At 47.1% G+C, this 27,849-nt stretch overlaps 1 protein-coding gene across 5 annotated transcripts in view; it reads right to left on the minus strand.

Moving 5' to 3' along the window:
- SPTBN1 (spectrin beta, non-erythrocytic 1) overlaps window positions 1-16,667 on the minus strand; it is a 116,866-nt gene extending 100,199 nt beyond the window's left edge. Inside the window, exon 1 of one of the 5 annotated variants that reach the window (XM_032103846.1) lies at window positions 15,907-16,002. The gene's annotated coding sequence lies outside the window, so the exon portion shown is untranslated. Of the gene's footprint in view, window positions 1-1,054; window positions 1,067-1,187; window positions 1,206-15,906; window positions 16,003-16,255; window positions 16,275-16,488 lie in introns of those variants that run through there. The other 4 variants (XM_032103847.1, XM_032103848.1, XM_032103849.1 and 1 more) reach the window with 4 other exon arrangements.
- Between the last annotated feature and the right edge of the window lie 11,182 nt (window positions 16,668-27,849).

Here is a 27,849-nt window from a genome sequence, read left to right on the forward strand (position 1 = left end):
GGTATAAGCAGCAAAATTACCAGTGCTACACTGTTCCAGAAGCTTTGAGCTACCTGTGAACTTAGTGAAATTAGCTGAAAGATGAATAGAAACCCTGATTTAAAATAAAACCTCTGAATTCCTGAAGGCTGCTGAAAATCTCAAGCATCACAAGGAAAGCACCTTCCTCTGTATACCTCTGCTCCCTTCCCCAGCAGCTGCTATTGGATTATTGCAGGATCCTGGTGAAGCACAAGATTTAAAGACATTGTTGCAGAGATGAAACTCAAAACTGCGGACCATTGAAGCCCAAGTTAATGCCAGGAGCCCACATATATGGCAGGAACAGCAACACTGAGCACTGATTAAAACAAGGCCATTTTCCCTGGAGCTTCATGTCCCTCAGGATCGGCGTTTCGGGCGCCTACTGACACCACCCCAGCCCCATCCAGCACTGGAATTCCACAGTCTGGAGCACGCTGAGACTTGGTGGGTTTGTTGTCCTGAGAGTGGCAGCACAGCAAGGCACCTCTCCAAGCTGGCCAAACCCAGAACAAAGCCGGGTGTGGGTTCCAGGCAGGAGGGGGATCTGGAGAGCAGGAAATTACGGAGAGCCTCAGACATTCTGTGCAGAGCAAGGGCTGCCAGCTCCCGCCTCCCCTCCGAGACGGACCCAGCCAGGCACCAGGGCTGGCATTTCACAGGACAAAAATGACTCCTTACTCACAGCCTCCTCCCAGGCCAAAGCAGGCATCCATGACCTCATCTCCCACCGGCACAAGGGGAGGGTCTGGGCTCCTGTGTGGAAGTGTCAGTCAGGATAACCCAACCACAGACAAATTATCAGCTAAAATAGAACAACCACTCTCCAGTGTCCGACAGGAGAGTCGGTTGTGTAGGGGAATAAATAAACCAGCAAGGGGACAGACTGTGGGTTTGGGGAAATGGATACTCACATTTTCACTTTACCTCTCATGTTAAACCTTTCCCTACTGATTTGTGGCTCTGAGTGAGCACAAACAACACATTAATTAACCACTTCTACTGAGGGGTTCAAATTTAGCCTCACCATCACTCCCTCTAGCAACAAAACTGGCAGAAAATATCAAAAGCAACGTTTTACTCCCAAAGTAACAATTCCTGTAACTTTCTAGGTCTCATTTGAGACAAAACAGCACGGAGATCGCAACCCAGAGCTACTTCCTTACCTGCAGCATAATGCTGGAAGCTTCATTTTCCCAGGTGTTGGACACCAACAACTCCCATCAAAATTAATTGGGTCTCCAGTGCTCCAAGCCTGAGGCAAAACTCTGATCTCCTTCCTTTCATTATCCCAAACAGTCAGCCTACAGCAGCTGTGTCTCTAGCACAGGGATTTTGGGATGCCTCATCCTGTCCAGGCTTTGGGAAGGCTCAAAGGGTCGGAGCAGGGAACACAGAGTCATCATCTGCTCTGCAAGTCCAGGGAATATCCACAAAAAATTCAACCAAGAAAGAAATCACACCCATCAGTCCATTTAATTCAGTGCAAGTGAAACAGGAAAGTGGACACACCACAAAACATCCTGGGAGGAGCCCTGAGAGCAGCAGGCGGTCACAGGGCTATGCAGGAATTCTCTAGCCCCGGGAATGCTGCTGTAGGGCTTTGTCTGGCCTCTTTTTTTCCCCCTTTTAGGGCTTTTTCCCCAGGTCACAGGGCACCTGAGCACACCGGAGCCCACATCCTACTCCCAGGAAGGCTCTCCCAGCCTGTGTCCTGGGAATTCTGGTCCCTACCTCAGCCCTTACTGCTGTACTCTGACAAATGAAGACATGGACAAATTTGCCTGCAGGTACCCATGCCAAGATTAGGAGAAAAGAGGTTCTGAATCAGCAAAATTAGGGCCATGTTTGAAGCTCTGCAGGAATTACAGCTTGGATTTGCCTGCTCCTCAGGCAGATTTTCTTTCATCAAGACCAATGCAGCTCCCTCTCCTTCCTCCCACTTGGATCTGCTACTAAATTAATCAAGGATGGTTTACGAGCAAGTCGAGGACAACGGATCTGCAACTCAGCCCTCCTGAGAACAGCCAGCCATAAGTCTAAACAACTTCTTTTTCTTTCTCTTCCAGAGCAACATTCAGCACTCTTCTTGACATAACTTTCAATTTTGCTCACCTTTCCAAAGCTGGTCTGGATTTTGTCAATGAAAAATAAGCACTGAAGCCAAGGTCCCTTAAGCTATTCCAGATAATTTTACTGTCATACCCTCCAAAAGTCATCTGAGAAAACTCAAGACATGGCTGCAGCAACCTGGGCATGGGCTGGCAGGTTCATGAGGACACTGTGATTTGAAAATGAAAATAACTGAATAAAACTGAAGGAGACAAAAGATGTGGGGATGCCAGGCAGAAAGGTGAAGGTGGGACCTGGCAGAAAGCATCAGGATCACTGACACTGGCAGTGCCATTACAGCCATGGAAACGCCACACCTGGACTATCCAGAGCTGACACCGCTCCCCCATGTTCTTCATCCAAAGCTCAAATGTAACAGAGAAGAATAAAAATTAACTTACTTGGGAGGCCTGGTAACCTCTGTTATCTCCTGTGAGCATGCTCTGGCCAGGAAACAATGCCAGTGTGCAGAATTTAATCCCTCCAGGATGCTGCTGAATTCAATAATGCACTTAACTGCTCACCCAAGCACCAACATGGTGTGAGAAGTGCATCAACACCTCTATGTGAAGTGGTTAATAGGACTCAGGTAAAGACATTTGGGGGACACTGGTGGCCTGCAGGGCAGCTCCCTGCACAGCACACATGGACATTTCATCACGTCAGTGTTGCCTTCCAAAGACAAGCCACTCAATTCTCCCTGGATTGCTAAAGGAAGGGGAACTAATAAACTCATTTCTTGCAGATCTTAGCTAAGACAGCTGCCTTTGGTGTGACAACAGGCACAAGCACCACACCTGAGGGACCTGATACAAATATAAAGCCAGGAATCCTGGCTCCACTTACAGCAAAAGGCGACCTGGACAAGGGAAAAATCACTGGCTAATTGAGAGACCCTGACCAGCAGCCAGAGGCCACTGCAAACCAGGACTGAATCCTGGTGTGTGACCAGCCATGCCCTGCCCTCTCCGTAGCATGGTTTTTTTCTGGGTGTTTCATTTGTGACTGAAATTTGTGCCATTTTGGGTTTCCAAGATTTGGGCTTTGTGACCAGAGGAGGGTGGCTGGGTGCTAGGAGAGATAGAAGAACACACAGGGACCTTCCCTATCTCGGAGCACCTCCTCAAGGAGGGAAGACCTCCAAAGGCAGCTGCCAGGGCACAGAGAGGGAGCATTAGGGCGTTGAAGTGCTGCAATCCCAAAGTGATTCCAGACACAGCGACGACACAGAGATTTATCAAGCTCTTCCCTCACTGCCAGCCCTCTGGCAGTACACATGCCCACAGCCAAAATGGCATTCCTGCTGGGGGAAATCCAGGACAAGCCTGGTAGGCCATGGAAAATACTGTCAGAGACAAAAAGCATTCTGGTTTTGCCTTGTGGGATCCACCTGCTCCTGGATTCTCTCTCAAGAAGACTCCAGCAGTGATGGATGATCATTAGAGGGGTTTCCAGCTGAACACAACTGGTTGAACCCAACTTAAGCTGATAAATGTTAGTGCTGGTCTCCTTCCCACAAAAAGGGAAAAAGGATCTCCTTTCCCTTGGAACTTCAAAGGCAAAGAGAGCAGTCCTGCCATCACTCACCTGGGCCAACAGGATTATATGGTCAAATTAGATTTTCCTTCACCCTTATTTTTGGCTAAACAGTGTTTGCTGAAAGCCTTTCTGGCCTTCATTTCCATGATAAAAGGTGGGCATTGTTTGGTTCCTTCCTTGCCTCATAATATCATTAAGATGACTTTCAAGCCACATGACAAATCCATTTTTTCCCCATTAAATCTACAATGGTCATTTCTGTTTGCTTGTCCTTTATTTCACTCTAGAGGAAATTCTCTTTTCCAATACATCTTTTGTTGACGGCAAATGGAAGGAAATTATTTTGCTGAAATGGTATTTTATTATTAAATTTTGCATTAGTTAATGCCCAAGAGCATTGGAAGGGGGAGAAAAATAAACACCTGCCTTTCAATTTGTGCATTCTTGGAGTGTGTAGGCTGAGGATATCAGCACTTGGAGCACACACCCCAACTTGCCAAGCCCTTGATCTTCCCACCAAGCTCAATCCTCGGGATGCTCCCACCCTTGTAAGTGGCCTCCCAAAGGCAATTAGTAGCTTGTTGCAATTTTCAGTGCTCCTGCCACAGACACAGAGGGTTGAACCCACAGCCCTGGGAGAGAGGTAGGTGTGCCTCACACCCTCTGCCAGCTGCTCCCCAAATCCCTGTCTGGCAGCCATCGGGATTGGAGCCTTGTTCTGATGAAACATTCTCAATGCAGTTCTCTACCTTAAATCTGGATTTTTCTTCTCGCTTTGCTTCCACTCTTATTTCCTCCATTTCATTTTGGCTACTCCTCACTCTCTTTTGATCCACTTCCTGCTCATTTCTCTCTCCCACCCACTCGTCCTCTGTGTTCAACAACAACAACAGCAGATGAGGGGTGAAGAAGCCTCGGCTCAACTCTCACACAGCTCCAGCCTCAGGAGCGAACCTTTGACTCGCTCAATATTCAGCTTCTCAGCTAAGAATAAGGAAAGGATTTCTCTGCTCACAGCTATTTTTAACACTGCAGAGAAGGTTTAATATTTGAATATCAGAATTGTAATAGCATTTGCAAGAGGAATGGCTTATTTTTAGCAAAGCACTGGCTTTATGGATGCCTCACAATCATGGCACTGTAATAGGGAGAGGCGACCAAAGAGGAGATTGTGACACAGCCCCGTGCAAAGGCTTCTGCTTCCCATGTCATTTTGAATTCTGCATGGAAACAGAGCTGAGGAGACTTACCATAGCCTCCAATAGAAACCACTGTGCACAAAAGCATTAAAATACTAATTATGAAAGCTTTCCAACATCCAGCTGCTAAACGCAGCCAGGTGTCACAGCTAAAACCAAGTCTGGGAGGTCCACATACACACACACAACATCCTTTCTTCCCCATCCCTCAGCAGACCTTGAAATGAAAAGCCATTAAAAATACCTACATCCCAAACTCCCAGCTAAAATTAACCATAGGCTTGTAAAAAAAATCCCTCTGCTGCATTTCTTCTGGCCTTTGCCAGGTTTCTGTTTGCTGCAACACTCAAATTACAAAGCCTCTTCCCCCTCATTGTTGACATCACCAGACAGCTCTTGGCCTTCCTTCTGAACCCAGCAACTCGGGAAGAAGCCCACAGAGTTTGGGTTGTTTGGATTCCCCCACCACAAAATGCAACTTTTAAACAACACAAACTTCCAAACATGAAGCTAATCCCATTCCAATCCATCCCATCTGACCCTGCGGAGGATCCCCTGGCTCCCATGGCTACCACCTGCCAACATCAGGAACAGGTCAGAGTAAAATAACTCCATACCAACAGAGCCAGGAAAATTCCTCATTGTCCCTGAGGAGACCTGGGTTCCCTAGCAATAAATCTAGGAAAACGTGCCAGTCACCAAACAGTGGCACATCATTTCACCAAACATGTCACTTCTTCTGGGAATTGCCTCATCAGTCCTTGTAGGAGAAACCCAAACCCCAGGCAAGGCTGACATGGCCATTCCACTGATGGAGGAGCTGTTAACAGTACTTCACAGCATTATCATTATTATTATTATTAAGAAAATAGGTTGCAGTTAATTTGGAACCTCCCATCATAACACCCTGATTCCCAAACCACCACCCCAGGGAACAGGGAGCTCTCTATGGCAAGTCACATCCAGGACTTCTCCAAGGAGTAACAACGGGTTTTCCAAGGAATTCTTGGGGAACAGATCCCCGAGGTACAATATTCAAGGACCAGGTATCTGCACAAAACCCACGAGCACTTAGAGAGAGAACCCAGCATCCACCCAGCCTCTGATTCCTGATCCACTCTGAGGTCCAACCATTAACCCAACAAGGCCACCACTGACCATGTCCCCAAGTGCCACATCCACACAGCTTTTACATCCCTCCAGGGCAGTTGTGCCAGGGCTGGACAACCCCTTCCATGGGGAAATTTTCCCTAATATCCAACCTACACCTCTCCTGGTGCAAACTGAGACAATTTCCTCTCCGCAGAGACATATCCAGGCAGCAGGTGATGTCAGTCAGAACCAGAATGGACAGATTTTTAAAAGGAACAAAGATTTATTGCTCCTGATGACAGCCCAAATGGGAAATCTTCTTAAATTTTAACTTCATCAAGGAAGGAAATTATGTACCAAACATTCCAGTCTGCTCCTGTATGCTGAGGCCAGTTCAGAGAAAGAGGAATTGAGTGGTATATTCCAATTACTACACAGGTAATTTCAGTGCTTTGTGTTTGGGGAAAACAAGATTATCATTTGGAACACGGGGACAAGTGACTTGGCCATTTGCAAGGCATAAAGCAAATTCAAAACCTGCCTTGTTGCTCCAGTAATATTTGCATAATAGTTATTTATATGTATGATGAGCGCAAGCACAGTTTCAGGACAGTTAGCCAAGGTGAGTCGCCCAGCTCTTTAATCCTCTAATAACAAGCTTGGGATGCAATTTGGGAATTCATTCCCCTCTGATGGAGCAGCTGAGCTGCTGCATAGTGACCATTTCTCAACACTCATTCCCATCAAATTGCACTGTTTTGATCAAGCCACAAAGCAGAGCATTAAAAATGCATACAAGGATACTTTTGCCCCTTGTTTTATGTATCTGCATGCCCTCCTAGCTCTCCTTTAGATACGATGGCCAAGCTACTAAATACCAGCAAGGAGCTGCATTTATCCCAAAATACACATAAAATTGTAGTGGTAAGTCTGCTACAGGCACCGATCTAATCGAGTTGGCTGAAAATTAATTTCAGGCCCAGGGCTCTTCCATGGCTCCCTGGATTCCTGCCACATCTTATGACAACCAGAAGTTAAAACTGCAAACAGCTGTCCCACTGTTAGAGACACCCCGGAATAATGTGGATGCTCTGCTCGGGAAACTGCCCTAAAGGTGACGCGGGGGTTCATCACCCCATGCCAGGAATCCAAGGAACTTTGGGACTCTCTGAACTCTGCAGCAGCTCTGCTGTGCCACTGCAACCCCAAGTGATTCATGTTATTTTCTGCTGGTCAGCAGCAGCTGTAGAAACATCCCTCAGCGCTCCGCCTCGCTCTGGAATGCCCATGTGCTCCTCACCTGTCAGCCCTGCTGCAGCCAACATATCATTTGTCTTCACTGAGCTTCTTCCCCACTCCTTCAGAGGAAGATCCTACAAAGCCTCCAAAGTTCTGGTTTGCCTCCTTGAATATCCAAGCAGGCGTCTCCAGATCCCCCTCTAGCCCCGCAGCTGATCTTTGCTGCACTCGCTGCAACAGCATAATCTCACTTGGGATTTACTACCTGATTAGGATTACTCAGACTAAAAACACAGCTACATAAGAGCTGTGGGCTCCCTGCCCACGGAGAGGGATCACCATCCCTGACTCCAACATTTTGGGATCTTGTCACGTTTTTTAACAATCTTTACATTTTTAACATGGTTCTGAGACATAACTGAGCAACACAAAATTATCTCCAATATAGGTTGGACTCAGTGATCTCAAAGATCTTTTCCAACCTAGTTAATTCTGTGATTCTGAGATGTTCTTTTGTATATTTCTCTATGAAGAGGATTTAAAACCTCAAACCCCAGACTGTGATGATGTAAATGGACACGACATCCCATGCTGGGATGTAGTTGTATAACTTGGCACAAGTGGGGATTCAGATCCTTCATTCTCAAGCTTCACAGAGCGAGAAGAATCACAGTACTGCAATGAAAATGAGCATGGAAGGTCCCTCTTTTCTTACTAAACAGTGAAGAAGCAGTTTTGAGTCTGATTCCTAAGCTGGCAGATAGTACAGACCATTACTGCACCATGGGGATTTGTCTGGGGAAAATATCTTCACTTCTTTGTGGTACATGTTTAATGCAAAGTCACCTTATTCTTGTTTGTCTAGCATACAATGAGAATAGGTCTCTAAAAATAACCTACTTCCCCCCTCTTCCCGTTCCTCATGGCAGTTTCACTTATTATTAGCCATTATTCACATCTCTTACATAAACTGCAATTTCTGGAAATTTTTATGCCTCCTGATACAAAACCTGAAAGTGAGCAAGACTGGAGAAGGCAGAGCTCAGTGAAACTCCATTGGATTGCAGGCTTTTACCTCTTTTTCCCTTTTACCTGGGTTTGATGTCATCACGTCCCTCCTTGGAGCAGCAATAAAGCTCCTTTACACACCCGGGCGCTGGGAAGCTGCAAAGCTGGATCAATGGGGCACCTGGGGTCAGGGAATCCCCCCGGGGCCACAGGGGTGGGGCTGCTGCGCCACATCCTCCTCCCCAGCCAACCTCGGAGCACAACCACAATGCCCCACTTCATCCTGAGTGCCACAGCTTTCCCTTCCCGAGGGATTGTGGAGCAAGATAACAGAGAGCCTGGCAGCTGCTGCTGAGTGAGTGTCCTCCCCATGGAGAACCTCAGAAGCACAGGGGATGTGACACCACTCTGCTCCAAGCACAATCCATGTGGATCTAATTGCCAGGGCCAGGGATGTCAGTCCTGGTCCAGGCTTGTTGGGAGTCACATCTCGTGGGGCTCAGGAGCTGAGCTGACACCAGGCTGGCATTGCATACCAGAAGCTGAGGGATATTTTCCACAAATGACCTCTAATCCATTTGCCTTTCCAAGAGCGCAGCTCGTCCTCAAATCTGCAGGCACTAAAAGGTCATGACTTAGGGCACTCCAGGCTTTTTGTACTCAATCTTATGATTCCCTGACAAGTCCACTTTTGTTTTCCCTTTCACTGAGCTGCAGTGCAAACACACATCCAGGGAATGGTTATTTGGATCCATACTTTCCTCACACAGCCTCTCACCGGGGCTAAACAAGCACCTGCTGACTCAGGATCTCCCAACCTTGCTCCCAACCCGGCCGCCCCCGCACTTTCCTCACACTATCCCATTTAGCAGCCAACTCATCCTCTTTCCTAAGAAACTAATTCAGGCACCCCAGGTTTTAAGTTTAACTGGCTTATGCCAACCACTGAAGCTGCACAATCAGATTCTTCCCTCAGCAAACTTGACACAGGGCCGAAAATCAAATTTGCTTCTTTTTCCCCTTAAACAAAACCATCTACGGTCTGCAGTGGTAAACCACTGCTCATTTGAATATCCAAACACTGGCTGTTTGCATCCAGGGGCTGGTGCCAAAATGCTGTCACCCACAGCCAGCCCAGGCACGTCTGAGGCCGCTGAACTGATTCATCTCTGCCTTGATACTTCCAGATAGTTCAAGCTGAATTTGAAGAGGCTCCTACTGACCTACACTGAGGTAAAACCCATCTCATTTCTCATTCAGGTGATGATGAGGATGATACAAGTGGCTTTTCCTGGGCTGGGACTTGTGTGGTTTCACCACAGCTTTTTCCCTCTTACCTGCAGCATAAGACTTAAGAGGGACATGACTGCTCTCAAAATGCAAATGGAATGTATTACCGAAAAAACCCGCCTGAACCCTCAGTCAATAATCCATTTTTAGGAAAGAATTTGTGCGAAAATGAGGTAAGTGATAACTTTGCAGATCTCCTGTTATCCACAGTGCTATTTTAGGGAGAGTGTGACTGCATTGGGCTTGTCGCAGAGTCCTGCTTCCAATCTCCTGGCACATCCCCAGCACATTCCAGTATTTAACGCACAAGGCTCATTGGGATGCAGTCCCACTTATCTCCCAGACACATTGACTAAGACTTTCCCACATAAACTGACCCACCCTTTAGTAGCAAGAGGTCACTCAGTACAATCAGCCTTCAAATGAGGAAAACAATCAGGAAAAGCTTCTCTGATGCCAAAAACACCAACAGAATAAAACACAACAGGCTCCAGTGTTTGTTTTATGAAAACTTGAAGACTGCAAGGCAGATTTTTAAACTTGTGATAATCAGTGTAGCTCCACCAAAATCAACCAGATTTCTTTCAGGCTCAGGACCTGGCCTCCTAAAAGCATCTAAAATTGCTATAAGAATACATTACTCTAAAAAAGTGTTAAAAATAAAAAGGTAGCAATTAATCCATTCATCTTGTACTATGATGAAATTGTAGAGAGTTATTCATGGCATTATGGTCCAAAAAAGGTCACAGTATTCCACATTATAAAAGCAAATGTTAAGCTAACCAGGTTATCCTTACCCCATATGAATCCTACATGACAAGGAATTCCTGTTGAGTCATGGAGAACTGTCCTGACTTCCTGCATGATCCAGGCTCTAGCAAAGGGTGCTCTACTGGATGATCCTCCTTTATCAAATACCAGACTTCCATAAGGCAGGTCTAGGCCCAAAGTCCCTTTCCAAAAATTAGCTCCAAGCTGCATTCCAGTGTTGTTGTAAATGTGTGTGCCTCTGGCACCCCAGAGCCACGAGCCATCCACCCCATCTGCAGGGACCGGTGCAGATCACTCCGAAATATTTTCATTAAATATTTGTTTACTTAGAGAAAAGTCAGTGAAAGCCCTTGGCAAGAAAATCTCACCATTGGTTTAGCTCCTGAAAAAAGCCAACATCTGGAATGCCCAAACCCAAAATCTGTGGGTGCTCAAATAAATGTATTTACGTTAAATCAGTTTACATACAGCAGGCAGCACCTTTTCCCTTCTAAGCCAAAAAAACAGAGGAGCTACTTGCTATAATTAGCTAGAGCATTTGTAGTGTCTAGCCACTAAGCAAAATTGATTTTATGAGTGGCAAAAATCAGCTTTTGGTCCTGGTGCACAACCCCAGAGTGATCAGTCCCACCGTACCCCAGGCTCTGCTCACGCTGCCAGAGCTCACCATGCCCTGAAGAACAGGATCCACGCATAGCTTCCTTGCCCTTCCAAACACAAGGCTCCCTTTTATCATGTAAGAACCAAAAGCAGACACCCCATGTCATTCTGTAATAAATCAATCCATAGAGCAATAGGATTAATTCAGAACAAAAGGCAGGAACTTACAAAACCAAAAGCTGCAGATCTGGATTACTGCTGGATGGCAGAAAATCCCCACAACTCCTTGTCGAAGACCTTGACCACGTTCTTGGGACACTACTGGGGCTGAATCCCACAGCGAAAATAAAAGACTTCCCAAAGATGCCTGTAGGTCTGGCTTGGGAAAAATGTCTGGCTGGGATAAACTGGGTAATCAGTATAACCTTAAAATGTCAGGGCCAGGCTTGGAGAGGAACCTCTGCGTCACCTCGGAGCACCTCCCACCCAGCCCCGGCCACTGACGCCTCCAAGGAAGGGGGAAAATGGAAAATCCAACTCCACCATTTCAGGGTGGGGCATGATCCTCCCTGATCTCTGCAGGCACCACTGCAGCCCTGGCCAGGAAATTTTAGCACAGGCATGACCTCAATGTGATGCTGTTTTACAAAACCTCGGGGCAAACTGAAAAAACAAAAGCTACTACTAAAGGTGTGCAAGTCCCCATGGACTGAGGGCAGGAAGGATCACAACAGCCACTCCAGCACTTCCTACAGGAAGACTGAACATATGAAGCATAAATGCTTTATTCATTAAGTTGGCTACTTCAAACCCATTAACCCCGTGCCAGTCGCTCACGTGGGCAGTGGGGCACGGCTGGGCGGCTCCAGGTCTGCATCTCCTCTTCTCTGATCACATCCTAGATCTGTGTCTGCAACTACGTCTCTTCCCAGACCCCACATCTCATGCAGAGTAGCAGCTGCCCATTCCAGGAATCATTCCATGCTGTATTGAGACATGATTAACGAGACTAAACCCAGTGGTCACACCAATCAAACTGAGCTGTCAGCCAATCCCTATTCCTGTCTTAAAAATAAAATACAAATACTTTGCTTTTCAAGGCAAGCCCACAGCTTCTCTGATGACTTGCAGAAGCATCTGTGTTTCCTGTTCTCACAAACAGAGAAGGAGAACTGCTTTCCTCTTGTGCACAGCTCTGGACACGTGAACAAAACCCGGGAGATCAAATCCAAGAGCATCACTCCTGAACATGTTTCACAGATTACAGGCTAATTGCTCAGCAGGTGGAACTTCAGGTCTGGCTACTTCTCCCAAAAAGGGAACAGCCTATGTTTGGAATCCCAGTAAACAGAAAAACTGCTAAATTTGGAACATTTACCTGTGAACAGTTTGGTGGCAGAGTATTTTTAGCTCTCAGGACAGAGTGTTAATGGCACACCTCTCCTGTTCCAAGGGCACGGCTGGTATGACCAGCGAGGCTATTCCCAGTATCCAACAGGTGTGGGTCAGCACCTGCTGCCATAAGGGCTTCACATGCAGTGCCTCTTTTGTTCACTCCCCACTGCCCTCTTGACATGAGGGGCTGCTGAATAAATCAAACCAACTTTCCAGCTCTTTTTAAAGTTCTAACACTCAGCACATTGTGGAATAAAAGTGGCTGCACAGCGGCATAAACGTGTTTCTCCGGTGGCAGTGGTGACACACCAAAGGAATTTCTGGTAGGCTAAAACACATGCAGCTTAAAAACAAATATGAGTTTGTGCAATGTAATAGGGGAGTAAATATGTTAAACAACCAAATAATATATTAAGAGAATAGCAGGAAAGTGATGAGACATGACAAAGTAAGAACACCCTGAAATGATCACCATTCGACAAGAAAAAACCTCGCAGAGAAGATGATGAGAAAAATGTTAACAGTGATGAAAAACAATAGCTCAATATAATCCTCAACCTTAATCTGTCCTAGGCCACAGAAAGATGTATACAATCCCTGAGTACAACCTTTATACATTGGTGCATATCTTTTGATAATCACATACATTTCACTGCAAGCAGAAATAACACCTCCAGACACAGCCCCCCCAGCCATAAAATCTGTTATGAACTCAACCCTCACCTAACAATACACATCAAAGCTTTTTCCATGCAAAACTGGCCTTTTTTAATGAGGAATGGACAGTAAAAAATGTGTCTGGGATTAACAACACAGGAAAAAGAAATAAAGTGGGACAAAACAGAAAAAAAGCTGCCTGCTTATATATATATATATATATATATAGAATTGATTTATGTCGCTCTGATCAAGCTCTTGAATAAATTGGGGTCTACTGGGCGTAAGAAGAATTTTTGTTATGTCTTTCTGTTTTTTCAAAAAAACCCACGTAATCTCTCTGAAACCCTTTTTTCATTACAGGAAAAGCCTCCAAAGGTCCAGCTGTAACTGCTGCAACATTGTATTCATGTTCATTAGAAAAACAAATTCACAACAGATCATTTTAAGAGTAATAATAAAAGGCTGACAAACGAAAACCACATGTGGGTGGGGGGAAATGAACCCAGCAGCGGGGGAAGCAGGCTCCAAACCAGGCTCTGCAGGACACAGATCCTAATGGATCACACTCCCCTCGGTGTGGAGCTGCAGCTCCAACACTTGCTTCTCCACACAAGTGGTATCTGGTCAGAGCAATCCAACACGAGATGGTTTCTCAGGTTTAAAGCAAGAGGAGGCAACTGGATTTCCACATTTCCACAAATTCCTGCTGGTTGCACTTGGGAAAGCTGCCATGAGCCTCAGCAAAGGTAAGGGTCCAACATGCTGGCAAACTCCCCAGCTCCATCAGCTGGAAACGGGAGCAGCCCACGGCAGAAGCTGATATGCCAGGAGAGCCCTTATGGCTCCACACAGCTCCTGCCATGGAGCACAGGCCTGGTCTCATCAGGAGTTTCCAGGCACCACAGGAAAGAGCCTGCACTGCTCTCCTGCACAACCTCAGATGAGCCAGAGAGATCCGAGGGGGGCTGGTGGCTCCTTGCCCTGACGTCAGGTCACCTGTCCGGCCCCTGAGGCTCCAACACTTCCAAAGGTATTCCTAGACCCGGGAAAGGGCAATCAGGAAGCCTGTGGCCACAGACACCAGCCTGGGCAGGATTTAGGAGCTGACTCATGGCTAATGGGCAATGATAAACTAATGTACTGGTTGTTCACTTGTGCCCAGATCAGATGACTAAGGAATTTAGGTGCCTATAGAGATTAACAGTCTAAATAACTTTTGCAGTCTGACCCTTAAACATCTGCATAAACAGACTTTCTCCTCTGTGCTCCACAAAAGATGTCCATGCACTCCTCGCTAATGAAATACAATTATTTTGCAGGCAATCCAACAACAAATATTAAATCCTGTAACTGACCCACATGAAAAATAAATCCTTACTCAGGTGACGTAATGCAAACGAGCAATCCAGGCCCATCCAATAAAGGGGGTTTAACTCATTCCATTTTCTAGATGATGAAGGAAAAAGAAAACATCTTTCATAAAATGGTTTGTACTCCTGCTCCCCAGGGGCTCTTGGAGCCGCACACAGCAGTATCCTGGTCTCCATACATGCAGCAGGAGGGTTTTGCCCCTCTCTGTCCCACTCCTGTGTGCAGGGTTCAGTGACACACAGCAATTCCAAAGGCTGCAGCATCCGTGCCACCACAGAGATGAAACAGCATCTCTAACGCTTTTTGCCACATGGCTGCTGCAAGCTCCTATTTTATCCCAAAATGCTGCATCCTGCTTTAGTGAGTGTCATTTGCTGCACTTAACCTGCATTACAGAAAAACCTAAAGCGGGTTCTGGAACAGAACCCAACCTCCGGATTCCACATTCATAATTCCATGCTAATGCTACTGCATGAAGTAACAAAATATTCCCTGTTTTCCTGCCTTTCCAGCACTGGTTGTGACACATGAGCCAGCCCCTCGTCCCTCCCCACAGCCCTACAACCATTGCTAAGTCATGGAGGCATCACTACAGCCATTTCTGTTCTCCCCAGAAACACGGGGAAAAAAAAAAACGCTAAAGGATAAGAACGATTCTTTAGAAATCACATCCCACTGCCATCACCCACCTTCCCAGCCCTTTATCCCATTCCATTTTCACTCCTGTCTCTCGCCCCAGAGCCTTCTGAGCATATGCAAGTCCTTCCTCCAGCGGAGTTTTCCTGCAATGGCCTGAGGAGTCACAGCCTCCCCTGACATTTTCACACGGCTGCTATCTCTCAGAATAAATTCCTCTCCGTGCCCTGCCTCTCTAACCCCGGCTCCGGGGAGCATTGTTCCCCAAGATGCCTGTCAGCACGATGCCGGGCTGCGGGAATTCCAGCCCTTTTCCTGAACTGTTCAATAAGCAGGTTTCATAATGCTGGTATCCTGTCAATAAAGGTCGAAGGATGAGCCAAACGCTCCGGATCTTGACAGTTTGTGTTTACTCCCTCTCCCCGCAATCTTGATCTTGAACATTTAGCATTTATACCTACGGACAATGCGGAGCACAACGTAGAAACACAGATCACTACTCACCTTTAAACAAGAATGCAATTTCACTCACAATTAAGACTTCAACATCACAAATTCAATGCTCATTCTGGATCATCACTCCAAAAGGAAAAACATCAGCTACTGAATGAAACGTCAGCCCCTGTGCCATGAACAAGGGTTTTTCAGAGCTGCTGCAGTCTCACAGACTCTAGCACAAGTCTGCCATATTTTTTTTTTGTTAAATCAGGCCTGTACCCACCTAACAGCCAGAGCCATCCCCGAGACAACCGAACCAAGCCCACGCATTGTGCCGCTCACTGCGGGCACCGCGGCACCCGCGGCGGCGGGCGATGGCCGCGCCCGGACCGCAGCCCCACACCCGGAGCGCGGCGGGGTCAGCGCGGCGCTCCCGCACACAAAGCCCCGCAGCGGGCCCGGCTGACAGCGCGCCGCGACCCCCGCGCCGCCCCCCGCGCACCGCCCCGACGAAGAAAAATAAAGAAGGAATTACATCCGTCTAGCAAGGAATACCGCAGGAGCAGCAGCCGAGCCGGGCTCTCCGCACCGCACCGCGCGGGGCGTGCGGCTGCGCGGCGGAGGCGGCACCGCGGGCGGGGAGGGAGGGAAGGGGAGGGAGGGAAAGGGGCGGCGGCCGCGGTCCCCGGGGACGGGCCGGGGCCGCCGCAGGGCAGGGCGGGGCGGGGCGGGGCAGGGCGGCTCTGACAGCGCCGGGCCCGCTCCGCGCCGATCGGGGCTGCGGAGAGGCTGCGGGAGCCGCCCGCGCTCCGCGCTGCGCACACGCTCCCGGGACGGGGGGCCGCCCCCCATTCCCGCTCCCGGCTCCCCGCTCCCGGCCCTACCTCGGCTGCCTGGGCGGCGGCTCCGCGCTGTGCGGGAGGAGCGGCGGTGCCCGCAGCCCCGCGCGGCGCTGCGTGAGCTCCGTGTGCCCCGCCCGGCGCGGAGCGGAGCGGGGGGCGCGGGGGGCGGGGACAGCGCGGGAGGAGCCCCCGCCCCGCGCCCCTGCCCTGCGGCGGCCCTGCGGCGCGGGGGGCTCGGCACGGCACGGCCCGCACCGCCCGGGGCGCATCCTCACCTGCTCCTGCTGCTCCGGCTCCTGCTGCTGCTCGGGCCTGCTCTGTGCTCACTCCAGGTCTTCCCCCTCCGCCGGCCCTCGCTCTCAGCCTCCCGTGGGTGTTATCCAGCCGCTCCCGGCTCCCCTTCCCTTCTCTTACATTTATTTGGTTATTGGGTCTCTCCAGCCTCCTCGCTCCTCCTCCTCTGACACCCTCTCCTATCGCAAAGACAATGTTGGCTCGCCCCCAGCATCCATTTCCTCTAGTGCTACTCTCCCTCCCGCTGCTCTGTCATTCCTAGTGGAAACCCCATCCCGGGTTTGACTTCCTCCACTGCAGTCATCCTCTCCTGCTCCAGTCCTGCCACCTTCCCACGTAAACAGCCTCCCTTTGCCAGTGCAACCGAATCCTAGAACCCAAGCCCAGCTGTCCTTCTGCCACACTTTCCCTTTTCCTCTTTTCCTGGGCAGGATTTTACCTGTCTTTCCAGAGAAAACTGCTGTCCCACAGCCAGTGTGCCTTTCCTCCCTTCCCCTCTTCTACAGCCAAGGTCAGAGGCAGACACTGCTTCTTCAGGTTTCCTTTGCTAATCCTGGCCCCCTGCTTGCCTCCCTGTCCTGACCCTCCTCATGGTCATGCTCCTTCCCTCCTATTCACTCCCCCTCACCTCTCACTTGCTATGGACCAGTGCTATCCATATCTTTTATTAAAAAAATCAACAAACCACTCTTGGATTCATTTGGCTCCTTGGTTATCTCTCCCTTTTCTCCTGCTCTTCATCACTGCACTCACTCCTATTTAACTGCTGTCTGGAGTTCCTGTCCTCTGCCTGTCTTAAACTCCCTCTTATCTGGCTCCTGCCCCTTCACACTCAGCCACTTTGCCAAAATTTCCAATATCCACTTCCTGGCGTAATCTCTGGAATATTGCTTCATTTCCAGCCTATCAAATTCATCAGCCTGGCTCTTTTGGATATTTTGTTCTCCTTTGATTTCCAAGACTGCCCTGCCAGAGCCACCTCCTTACTGCTCCCACAGTGTGTCCTCCTCCCAATTTCCAGTGAGAGCCCGAAGGGACTAAGTCACTTAAACTTGGGAAAAGCTCCTCTGGCTTTCAGAAAGTCTCTTTAAAATGTTCTGTCACATGAAGCCTACAAGATTCTTGATAAGATCTAAGAACATACTTTCATGTTTGTCACTTGTGCTGGTTCATATCCAGACTTTGGGATGCAGTAAAAATGTGTGTATATGGATAGAAATTTTTAAAAATATATTCAAATGCTAGGATGTTAAGAAACATCCTAAAAAATCACCCTTCACTCAATTATTAATATCCATCAAGCAAGCTGGCAGGGACAAAAGTCTGCAATGCCTGGGAGTGAGCAAGAGCATGCAGCATATTTTAGGATTCCCTAGCCCCCATAGCTCAAAGATGGGTGGGCCATGGATTCCCATGGAAATAACTGGGTAGGAATGAATGCCTGGAGAAGCAAGAACCAGAATAGCAGGGGACACTGTGGGCTCCAACCAGTTATCCCAGTTACTGACAGTCCTTTTCTTCTTTTTAAAGAGCCAGCATTTGGTAAAGAACAGGGCAGATACAAAGGTTTTGCTGCTGATACTTCACAGCAGCATCTCCAATCTGACAGAGAGCATGCTCAGTTAATTTTAAAAACTATGGCACCAATTTGTTTGTATTTTCAGCACGAACAAAGCCTACAGCCTGGTGACAATTCAGCAGGGAATACTCACAAGGTAAACTAGCAGCACTTCCTAATGTCAGCGAGTAAAACCAGTCAGACAAACAGGTTGTTCCCACTGACGTCCACATTCCTGCTCCTTTAACCAAATGAAAGGACTGGAATGAATGGCCATGACAGAAACTGTTATTAAATGAAGTGGAAAGGGGCAGCAACAATGTTGGGCAAAGTCACTCCCCTTCAGCCCCGTTACTTTGTAGTTAGTTTGACTCTGAAGCCCAACGCTTTTCCCCTCACACATTTTGCCCAGGCAAACATAGGATTTCTTCACCATTGAAGCAACATTTAATCTTCGGGTTTTTTCCTTTTGAAAATCTACCAGGCATCACACTCAATATTATTGTTTGATGCTCACCCCACAGAAACAGATCCATGTGCATATTGACACCTTCAGCAAGGGAAAAACACGGCACAGGTATGTACAGGTAATCACATTCCAACCTCTCTGAAAGATAATTTAAAAATAAATCCTAGTTCAAATAACTGAATGCATTGTTCAAAATAAAATGAATCAAAATTGGAATCATAGAATGGTTTAGGTCAGAAAAATCCTGTAAGATCCTTGAGTCCAACCATTAACCCAGCACTGCCAAGGCCACCACTAAACCATGTCCTCAAGGCCCACATTTGAATTTGTATAAGGGTACTTCCAAGCAGATACAAGAGCAACACATCTAGACGAGATATTAAGAGCCACAATTGTTAAGGCAGTACTAAAACTCAAAAAAATCTACTGAAGGATGGTGGCAATTTCCAAGAACACAATAAAAATGCACACCAAGAAACTCACACTATAATAAAAAACGCCCTCACTGTTCCATTAGACTGGAAGAGCCTCCTGTTATCAGACAGTTCCAGTTCCGCAGGTTCCCAGCGTGACTGAGATCCATTCCCCTCACCAGACACACCTTTCCTCCAACTGCAACTCCTGGTTGCAGACACACAGTGGGGCTCCAAGGCACAAATCCAGACTGGAGCTTTGTCTTTTGTCTCGTGGCAGACTTGGCCAAGCTCTTGAGAAGAAAATCAAAGATGGGCAAGAATCTGCCCAGAGGGAAAACTCAGCTCCCTCATTGTGTGCACAGCGTGTCTGGAAGCAGGATGGCTCCTCTTACAAACATTTCCTCACAGAACCCTCTGTCTCTTCCTCTTCACAAACATTTCCCCACAGAACCCTCTTTCTCCTCAGCACCGTGGTTACACCCAGCTCAGGGTTACACCCTTACCTTCAGGAACACTTTGTAGCAATGCATTTCCGGGATGGATTTACTGGGATATTTCTGTTTCCCAACAGTCACTGAAAACATAGATGTGTCTGATCCTCAATCCTTAGTTTGCCTTCTCTCTACAACCAGCTCAGGAGGCTGACCAACCCAAAATTCTGCATCAGGGAGTAAACACTCATCCAGGTATGCCCATGCAGTAGCCACAGGGAAAGGTGTGTGTGACACAGGAGGGGGCTCTACTGGGAGAAACAAGCAGCAAGGACATGCAGATCACTGTAACTCTACGCTCAGGTTGCACCTCAGAGGTCTGGCAATACTCTTTTGTTGAGGAAGTCTTATTTTTGTAAGTGCTCCCCAACTCTCTGTGCCTACCCTGTTCCCAGAGTATCCATTCTCAGCTGTTTACTCTGCACCATCAGTTCCCGTGAGCTCCAGGCCTATTTCTCCACGTGCCCAACATCCCCAACCCTGGAAAATGACTCAAGCACAGGGCACTTACAAAAGTTTGGCCTTGGCCTCAGCCAGCTGCTGTCTCCTTCCCACGCCACCAGAGTCAGCAGTGGAAATGCTGACAGTGTGAAGACAAGATGGCTTTCCTGCTCTCCCTGCCAGCATCACGGCAATCTCCAGTGGCCAGGAGGAGTCCTGGCAGGAATCCCTGTGGAAGGACAGGAAGCATTAGTGAGAGCTGGCAGGGGCTCGGGGCCAGAGTACCACAACATCCCCTGCAGACGTTTCCATTGTGTCCAAGGCAGTACATTAAAAAACTAAATAAATGGCTTGGGACCTGCTCTCATGTCCTGTGGGCTCCATACGGAAGAAATCCAATCACAACTACAAAGGAAGCTTCTTGGCCCTTCAAAGCCCCTTTCGTGGTGCAGCAGTTTGAGGCTCAATGCCTCAAAGGTGTTGATGCAGCAAGGTTTCCTCACCCAAAGAGAAATGGGGAGGAAAGCAGACCAAAATCCTCAGCATTTATCTGTCCCACAAAAACCTGCATAATTCTCTGCAAAAAGCTTTACCCCTTATTGCCAAACATTATTCTCTTTCCTTGTGTTTCACCATAGTTTTAGTCCTCCATTTCCTCTGGATGCATCAGAAATGCACCTGATCAGAAATTTAATGGCTTTAAACTGAAAGAGAATAGGTTTAGATTAGATCTTAGGGAGAAATTCTGTGAGGGTGGTGAGGCCCTGGCACAGGCTGCCCAGAGAAGCTGTGGCTGCCTCATCCCTAGAAATGTCCAAGGCCAGGCTGGATGGGGCATGGAGCACCCTGGGATGGTGGAAGGTGTCCCTGCCATGGCAGGGGGTGGGACTGGATGGGTTTTAAGGTCCCTTCCAACCCAAACCATTCCATGATTCTATGAAAAACACACATCAGGCCGTGTAATTTGACAAAACAAAGTTGCCAGTTGCAGCTGGTCCATTAACTACTGCAGGGAAAACAAGTTAAATTCTTAGCCCTCTCCTAGATTTTATTCATTTTTCTGACAACCTGCTTACTTTTCCTACAGGAACTGAAGCTTTCATGTCAGCTTAAGACATCAGCACATACTCCAAGAACCCATCAGCATAAACAAATTTTTAAATGCTTTCTGTGGTGATTACCTTGCTCTGGTAATGCTGGGCTTTAACTGCTGAGGCTGTGATTCCTTGTTCAGTTCCATGCAGCTGGACCATGTACAGGGATATGTCTGACATCAGTGGAGCCTCATCCAGGTGCAGTCATCTGCTCTCCCTGCCTTAATGCTGCCACACAGATGGATGAAATGATCCTCAGAGAGCCACATTAACAGGAATTATTTACCAGAAGAAAGAGGCTGCTCTATCATTCGGAGCTCCAGGCTGGAGTTGCTCCCTCCCATGCTCACAACTTCCACGTTGGATCCTGGACACTCTCCACACAGGGGCTGTTGCTCAGGTGCAGGTCTGCAAGCACAAGCTGGCAACTTTTAATTCTGTGGGAAGCTTTAAGAAGATTCCCCTTTCCTCATTTAGCAGAGATCTCTCACCTGCTTCCATGCAGGACTGCTTATACTAAAAATGTCCTGGCCCTTACCAGTCACTGCCTTAGTGAGGAACTCTCCACATGAATCCCAGTAATGAGGAATTTGAGTGTGACTCTCCCATGCTCTGGTGGGCAAAAAGCCCCCAGTGCCATGATTCTGCCTTACAAAGGATTTGGCCAAATTTTAAAAAGTCAAAAGCAGCCAAGCACAGTGGATTTTAAGGGCTTAAGTCATGGCCTGCAGGATTTCCTCAGAATCCCACACAGTAACACACCTTTTCCCAAAATCTGACTTTCATACAGCAGACGGATGTTCTGGAGTGACTTTGAAGTACCAAGCTTCATCTTTGAGTGTCATCAGAGTGTGCAGGCAACAGAACCCACATTCCCACATCACTCCCAAAGCAGGATTAGATCCATGCAGGATTTGCTAACAAGGAAGCTGGTGAATCCAATTTTATCAGCCCCCACCACTGCCCAGCCACGTGTCCACAAACCACCAGCAACGTTCAGCATGACAAGGGAAGCATGAAACTGCAGTTGGGAAAATTCTGGCAGAGAAGGGAAATGTAGGCTCAGCTATTTATAAGTGAAGTCTGGAGTCAGCTTCAGTGATCGCCCTATAAATAGTGGCTTGCCTGAAATCCAAGGCAGAGGATCTGGTATTCCATACACTCCTGCTCCTTGTTCTAGAGCAGCAGGTTTCTGCAGAATGCTGCTTTCCCCCTCTTGCTGTGGTACTATTTAAATGCTTTGCGAAGTTTACTCCTACACACTTCAATTCAAGGTCCAAACATCGTTATTCCACGAGGAGAAAAAAATCAAGAGCATTATTTAGACCTTTGCAGAAAGGATATGAAGGGAAATCTTCTTCCAAGGCCGTACCTACAACATTTCCTTCAACATTTTCACTTCTTCCTTGAAAAGTCCCTTTTGCGGGATAAAACCCTGCAGCAAACCCTGGAGGGGAGATGGGAGCCTCATTAGCACAGCAGCTAAGGTAGGAGGAAGGTTTAAAAGCCTGCTAATATTCCGATAATAACAGTTTCTCCACGCCTCGAGGATCCCAGCCATCTGTTGGAAATTTCATCACAAAGCAGCATCAGTGGATGGCTGAGGGGGGAATGGTGAATTGCAGGATTAAATCTTAATTGTGGGCTAGTTTTCTTGGAAAACTCTCAACTTTTATCTGTATTATAGTTAGCCAGAGGTCACAATGTCTAAATTCCTGTCTTTCAGCGTGTATGTTATTCCCAAAACTGCCAAAGCCTAGAACAAGTCAGAAGGCTATTGTTTAACACACTCTCCCTCTAGGAACAAAAACAAAGTGAGAAAAAACCAGCAAAACTCACACAGCAGGTGATGCTTCTTGCATCCTTCCTCTCCAGGAGCCCTGTCTCCTGGAAGGCAGCTTTGTTTCCAGTTAACCGAGTGGTCACCTCTTCTTCAGAGGTTATGACTGGGTATTTTCATGAGGAAAATCCAGGGTATTTTCATGAGGAAAAATGTAAATTTTTCAGAGCCAAACAAACTGATCTTTCCCTGTGAGCCATAGGGATGAACTCAGCACACTTATTCCTACCTGGATAACACCAGGTAAATATTGTGCTCTGGTCCTGGGGAAGCAGCAGCTCCAAACCCACACGGGATCCTTTGCCACTAAAATTGGGGTTTGGATTTCACAAAAAAAAAAATATCCAGAGGTTTCTGCATTTGCAGGGAACCCAGTTTTGTAGAAAAGACTTTTATTTGTGGAAAAACCTCCAAAATAGGAAAGTCTGAAAAGTGGGAAGCTGATGGGAGAAGAGGCCCGGTAAAATCAGACTGCCTTTGCTGCTTTGCCCAATTCCCAAGTGCTTTTAGAGCCTCTGTGCTACCCATGGAAAACGGCACAAACCCAGGGGACAGATCACTGATTTTCTCAGATGAATGTTTTTAAGCACCTGACAGAGAAAAATTTGATTTTTTTTTCCTTCAGTCCCATTCAAGGTACCACAAAGCACTTTCCAACTCAATGCTTTGATCTTCTCTAAAATGGAAACCTTTCCATTTTCTAGAATGGAAAAGTGGCCTTTAAAACATGACAAGAGAGTCTGATGCCAGAATTTCACGATGAAATAAACGTGTAATGGTAAAGATTTGTGACGCACCTTTCCTCTCAAGTGCCTGGAACTCACTGTTTTATTTAGATAGTTATTCAAAATCCATAGGTATAATGTTGAATAAAAACAAATGTGGGTTACATAAAACAGGTGTTGTGATACAAGGAACCAGAACCTGTGAAACCCACACAAGAAGAATGTCCACAAAGTTTGTAAAGAAAATAAAGGGGAGGATTTTTGGGACAGCACACCCCACACTAGTTGTGGTTCTTCCCCAACCTTATAAACACAGCTCCACACTACAGAAACAAACTGGAGCTGTGTTTATCCGGGAGGAAGTCGTAGCTTGTCAGGATACAGTTGTATAAATAATTTAAAAAATAACCCAGTACATACTGCATGTCCTTTTAAAAAGGAAAATAACAGAATGGAAAATTCTATTTTCCCACCATGCAGAGAAAGTCATTCAAGTGTCTTTGACACACAGGCCAACGCCTGCTGGAAGTTTCCTTCCTTGAGCTTTGGATCAGGTCCATGGTGAAAACAGGGAAAGTCATCGACATCTTTCCAATTAAGGGGGAAGAACTCAGCGTGCACTTATCACTTGGAATAAAAGTTTTGTGTTTATAATGCAAAATAGGGAAGGGAAGTAAGGGTTAAATGTAACAGCAAAGCAATACAGCATGAAAATGCAGATTTTTTGGTGACCTTCAGGTGCTTTTGTTGCATTTTAGAATGAGAGATTCACAGGGAGCTATAAAAAACACCCAATGGTGACAGGGGTAACTTTGGATATCCCTGTTCACCCTTGGCCGTCTGGTCTCATCTCACCTATTTTTCTCCCATGTTTTGCCACTTCCACAGTGGCTAATATTCCCTGACTTAGAACCCTGAGCTGCTGGGCACAGGAAACCAGCCTGGAGCCTTCCCTTCTCAGAACAGTTGTTCCCAAAGAGGCCAAGATGGAAATGAGATCCAGATTCAGATCCAGCAACTTTTTCTAAATTCCTTTGTCCAGATGAATCCATATGGGCAAACTGCTCTCTGCAGAGTGTTCCCATGGAGCAGGGAGTGCCCAGGGCCAGCAGCCTGGAGGGTGCCAAGGCTGCAGCTGTGCAAGGGAAGGGTCATTCCATGAGCCCGAGCTCCCGGAGCTGCTGTCCCCACATTGCTCCACAGGTCACCACAAGGCACTGCCGGCCCTGCCCATCCCAATCCACACTCCAAACATTGCCAGGTCTTTGGGAGCAGGGTTCCAGTGTGATTTCAAGGGACCCACTCAAAACCAGGCTGGCACCTTCTGTGCTGGCTGAGGGGAAAGCTGCACACCGCAGGAACGTGCCAAGGACATCCCGCATCTCCCAGAGCAGGGAGAACACCCAGGACTGGGATTTGTCATTATTTATTTATTTCACAACATTTCTAGTGTTTATTGTGACTGATGGGTGTCGGGTCAGGGGAGCAGAGAATGATGCCTGAGGTTTTTTCACATTCCAAGGAGCAGCACACTGAAAAGTGTGGAATTAGCTTTGTGTTTTTACTCAGAAGGCTTTTCTACAAATCATTTCTGTCCTAGGACAGACTAAAATATTTTATCACAGGAGGCCCAACTCACTACTAGCATAAAGGTCACTGAAATGTGTTTTATCAGGGCTTGCCTTATAGATTTTAGAAGAGTAATTTAAAATTTTACATGTTCAGATATCTTCATAACTGACTTTGACATTATGACAAGGGGAGAATCTGGGTCAACTCCCAGTCCCACTCCCCCCGTTCTCCAGAAGAAAAAGATGCCATTACTTCTGTTGTTACTGGGAATGCTGCTGGAATGTTGCACCTGTTCTTGAGGACTACGCTTGGAAAAAAAAGTTTAATACAGGAAAAGGATCAGACAGAAGTATAAAACAAGTTTCATTTTAGGAAACATGTAAAAAGTTAATTATTGATAAAAATTCAGATGTTGACTTCAGCCACAGCTCCAAAAGATACTGGGGAAGAGGAAGACATAAGTGTGTAATTCCATGTGAAACCAGGCTAAAAATGACAGTAAAATAGTCCAGGTTTGTTATTGCTCTTATTCCCTCTGTTTCAGTGGAGTCAACAGCTGAAGGAAGGAAGCTGGAGAAGCCTTCTCTGCCTCTATGTACCCCTGGATAGTTGTCCAAGTCCTTCCCTGGACGGAAAGGCCTCTTTGCTTCCCTTAGTCCAGCACATCAGTGCTGCCTCTTTAACTCACAGCTGGAAGTTTGTGATAAGGAAAAGCAGGAAACAATCTCAAAAATAAACAAAGACCTGTTCAGGGTGGATCCACATCCCCCTAAAAAGGGAGACTTTCCATTATGGAATTTACCTAGCAGTAATCCATATCTGCTTTTCACAATAAAGCCATATTCACCCAATGTATTTTTGCACTAAAGTTCATCAAAACTCCCAATCAGATCTTTGCTACAGCCCAGAAAAGCAAAGCATAATCTCAGTTTCCATTCCAGGGCTGTTGTTTGGAAATATCTTATTATCTCTCCATTAATTAAACTAAAATAAAGGTATGACTAATATACTTTAATTGTTCACATCATGACAAAAAAGGAAAAGTAAGTTTATTTTCTTTTTTAGCCATTGAAAAATGCTTGAAGATGCACCTGAGACCTCTGAAAGGCAAATCTAGAAATTCACCCACTTTCCTTTTTTTCTTTGGTCTTGCGAGATTCCAATCTACCTCCTCTACAGGAGGATCTGGTTTGGGATGGGGTGGAAGTGCAATGAGGGAGCGGTGCAAGACAAGAGGAGGACGTTCACCTTCTCCCCTAATTCCAGAAATCAACAGCACTTCGAGAAGCCAAGGAGAAACCCACTAGTCTATGTTGCAAAATGCCCGGTGCTATCTGGCCACTTAGGCTTTTGGAATTCAGATCTTCACACGAAGTGGAAAACAAAACAACGCGCCAAAGAGGAAGCTCTTGTTAGGAGATGGGACATAGGAATGGAGCTCTTCACCTCTGTGATGAACCCTTCAGGCTGTGGTTGAAGCACAGCAGCACAGGAGGGTGGAGAATCCTGCAAAGCCAGGCCTGGGGTTGTATCGGCACTCTGTATATATAAACACAAAGCTTCACTTTGCTTCCATACTTAGGATTTTCCATAGGGCATGGATTCCATTCTAAAATATGACTTTTACAGAAGCAGTACATTCTGTGCAAAACTGGTTAACTCCGTGCCCTCAAACTATCATGCGCTTTCCAGCATATAAATCCCAGACCTTGACATCTAAAGAATGCTTGGCAGATCCAGCAAGAAGCACAGCCAAGGGAGAAGTCAAAGGTATTTGTTAGGTTTCCAGCCAGCCAAGAATATTAACACCTTGCCCAAACTTAAAAGGAATAAAATTGTTGTGGTGCACGTGAAGAAGGGATTTTAAGACAGTTTTTATGTGTTCTGCAAAAGATTTGTGTGCTGGGTTGGCTTTGAATGCACTGTCATGGGGAGAACCCTCCAAGAGCTGCAAATATTCATTCAGAGTCCTGGCTGGACTTGGTAACCTCATCTCAGGACAGAACCATTTTTCATGTGTGCACATAATGGAATTATCTGGAAGCCAGGAGAGCTGAAAGGGAGAGGGATGCCCCCAGGTGACAGCCTGCCTTATCTCAGCTGCATTTCACTGAGTGTCTCTTCAGAAAACTGTCACTGGTCCAGTGCCTTGGACCAGAGGAAAATGGGAGTGAAAGGGATCCCAGAGGACTGCTATTCCTAGGGCACACCCAGATCTGTGTTTGAGATCCTTCTTTTGACAGGCCTTCAGTCACAGCCTCCACAGTGCTCCCTCCCTTCTCTATGCACCTCTTCAGCTTTTCCAATGCTAAAAGTTTGCCCTAAAATCCAGTCCAAATGACGGCACATCCTAAAGCAGGACAGTGGGATTTTCATACTGGATTGGCATCTCCCAGATTTTTACTGCCATTACTTCAGAGTGGTTTTGCACCAGCTGAGGGTCCCAGCCGTGGGCAAGCAGGGCCCTGCAGAATATTCCCCCAGATTTGGCAGAAACCAGTATATCTTTTCCTACAAGTTCAGTAGGGATCTCGCAAAATCCAGGCAAGATTTGAGTGGATTTTGCAGACAAACACCCTGGGAGCAGCGAGGGAGCCGCGCGTCGGCTGCAGGGCTGGAAGGAGCGGAGCCCTCCGTGCCAGGAGATAGCAGAGGCCACGGGGCTGGCCTCAGCCCACTGGCCTCCTTCCCACTCCTCAGAGCCAACAGGTCTACACCCAGGACACAGCCTGGGAC

Source organism: Corvus moneduloides, chromosome 3 (genome assembly GCF_009650955.1).
Source record: "Corvus moneduloides isolate bCorMon1 chromosome 3, bCorMon1.pri, whole genome shotgun sequence".
Taxonomy (NCBI): domain Eukaryota; kingdom Metazoa; phylum Chordata; class Aves; order Passeriformes; family Corvidae; genus Corvus; species Corvus moneduloides.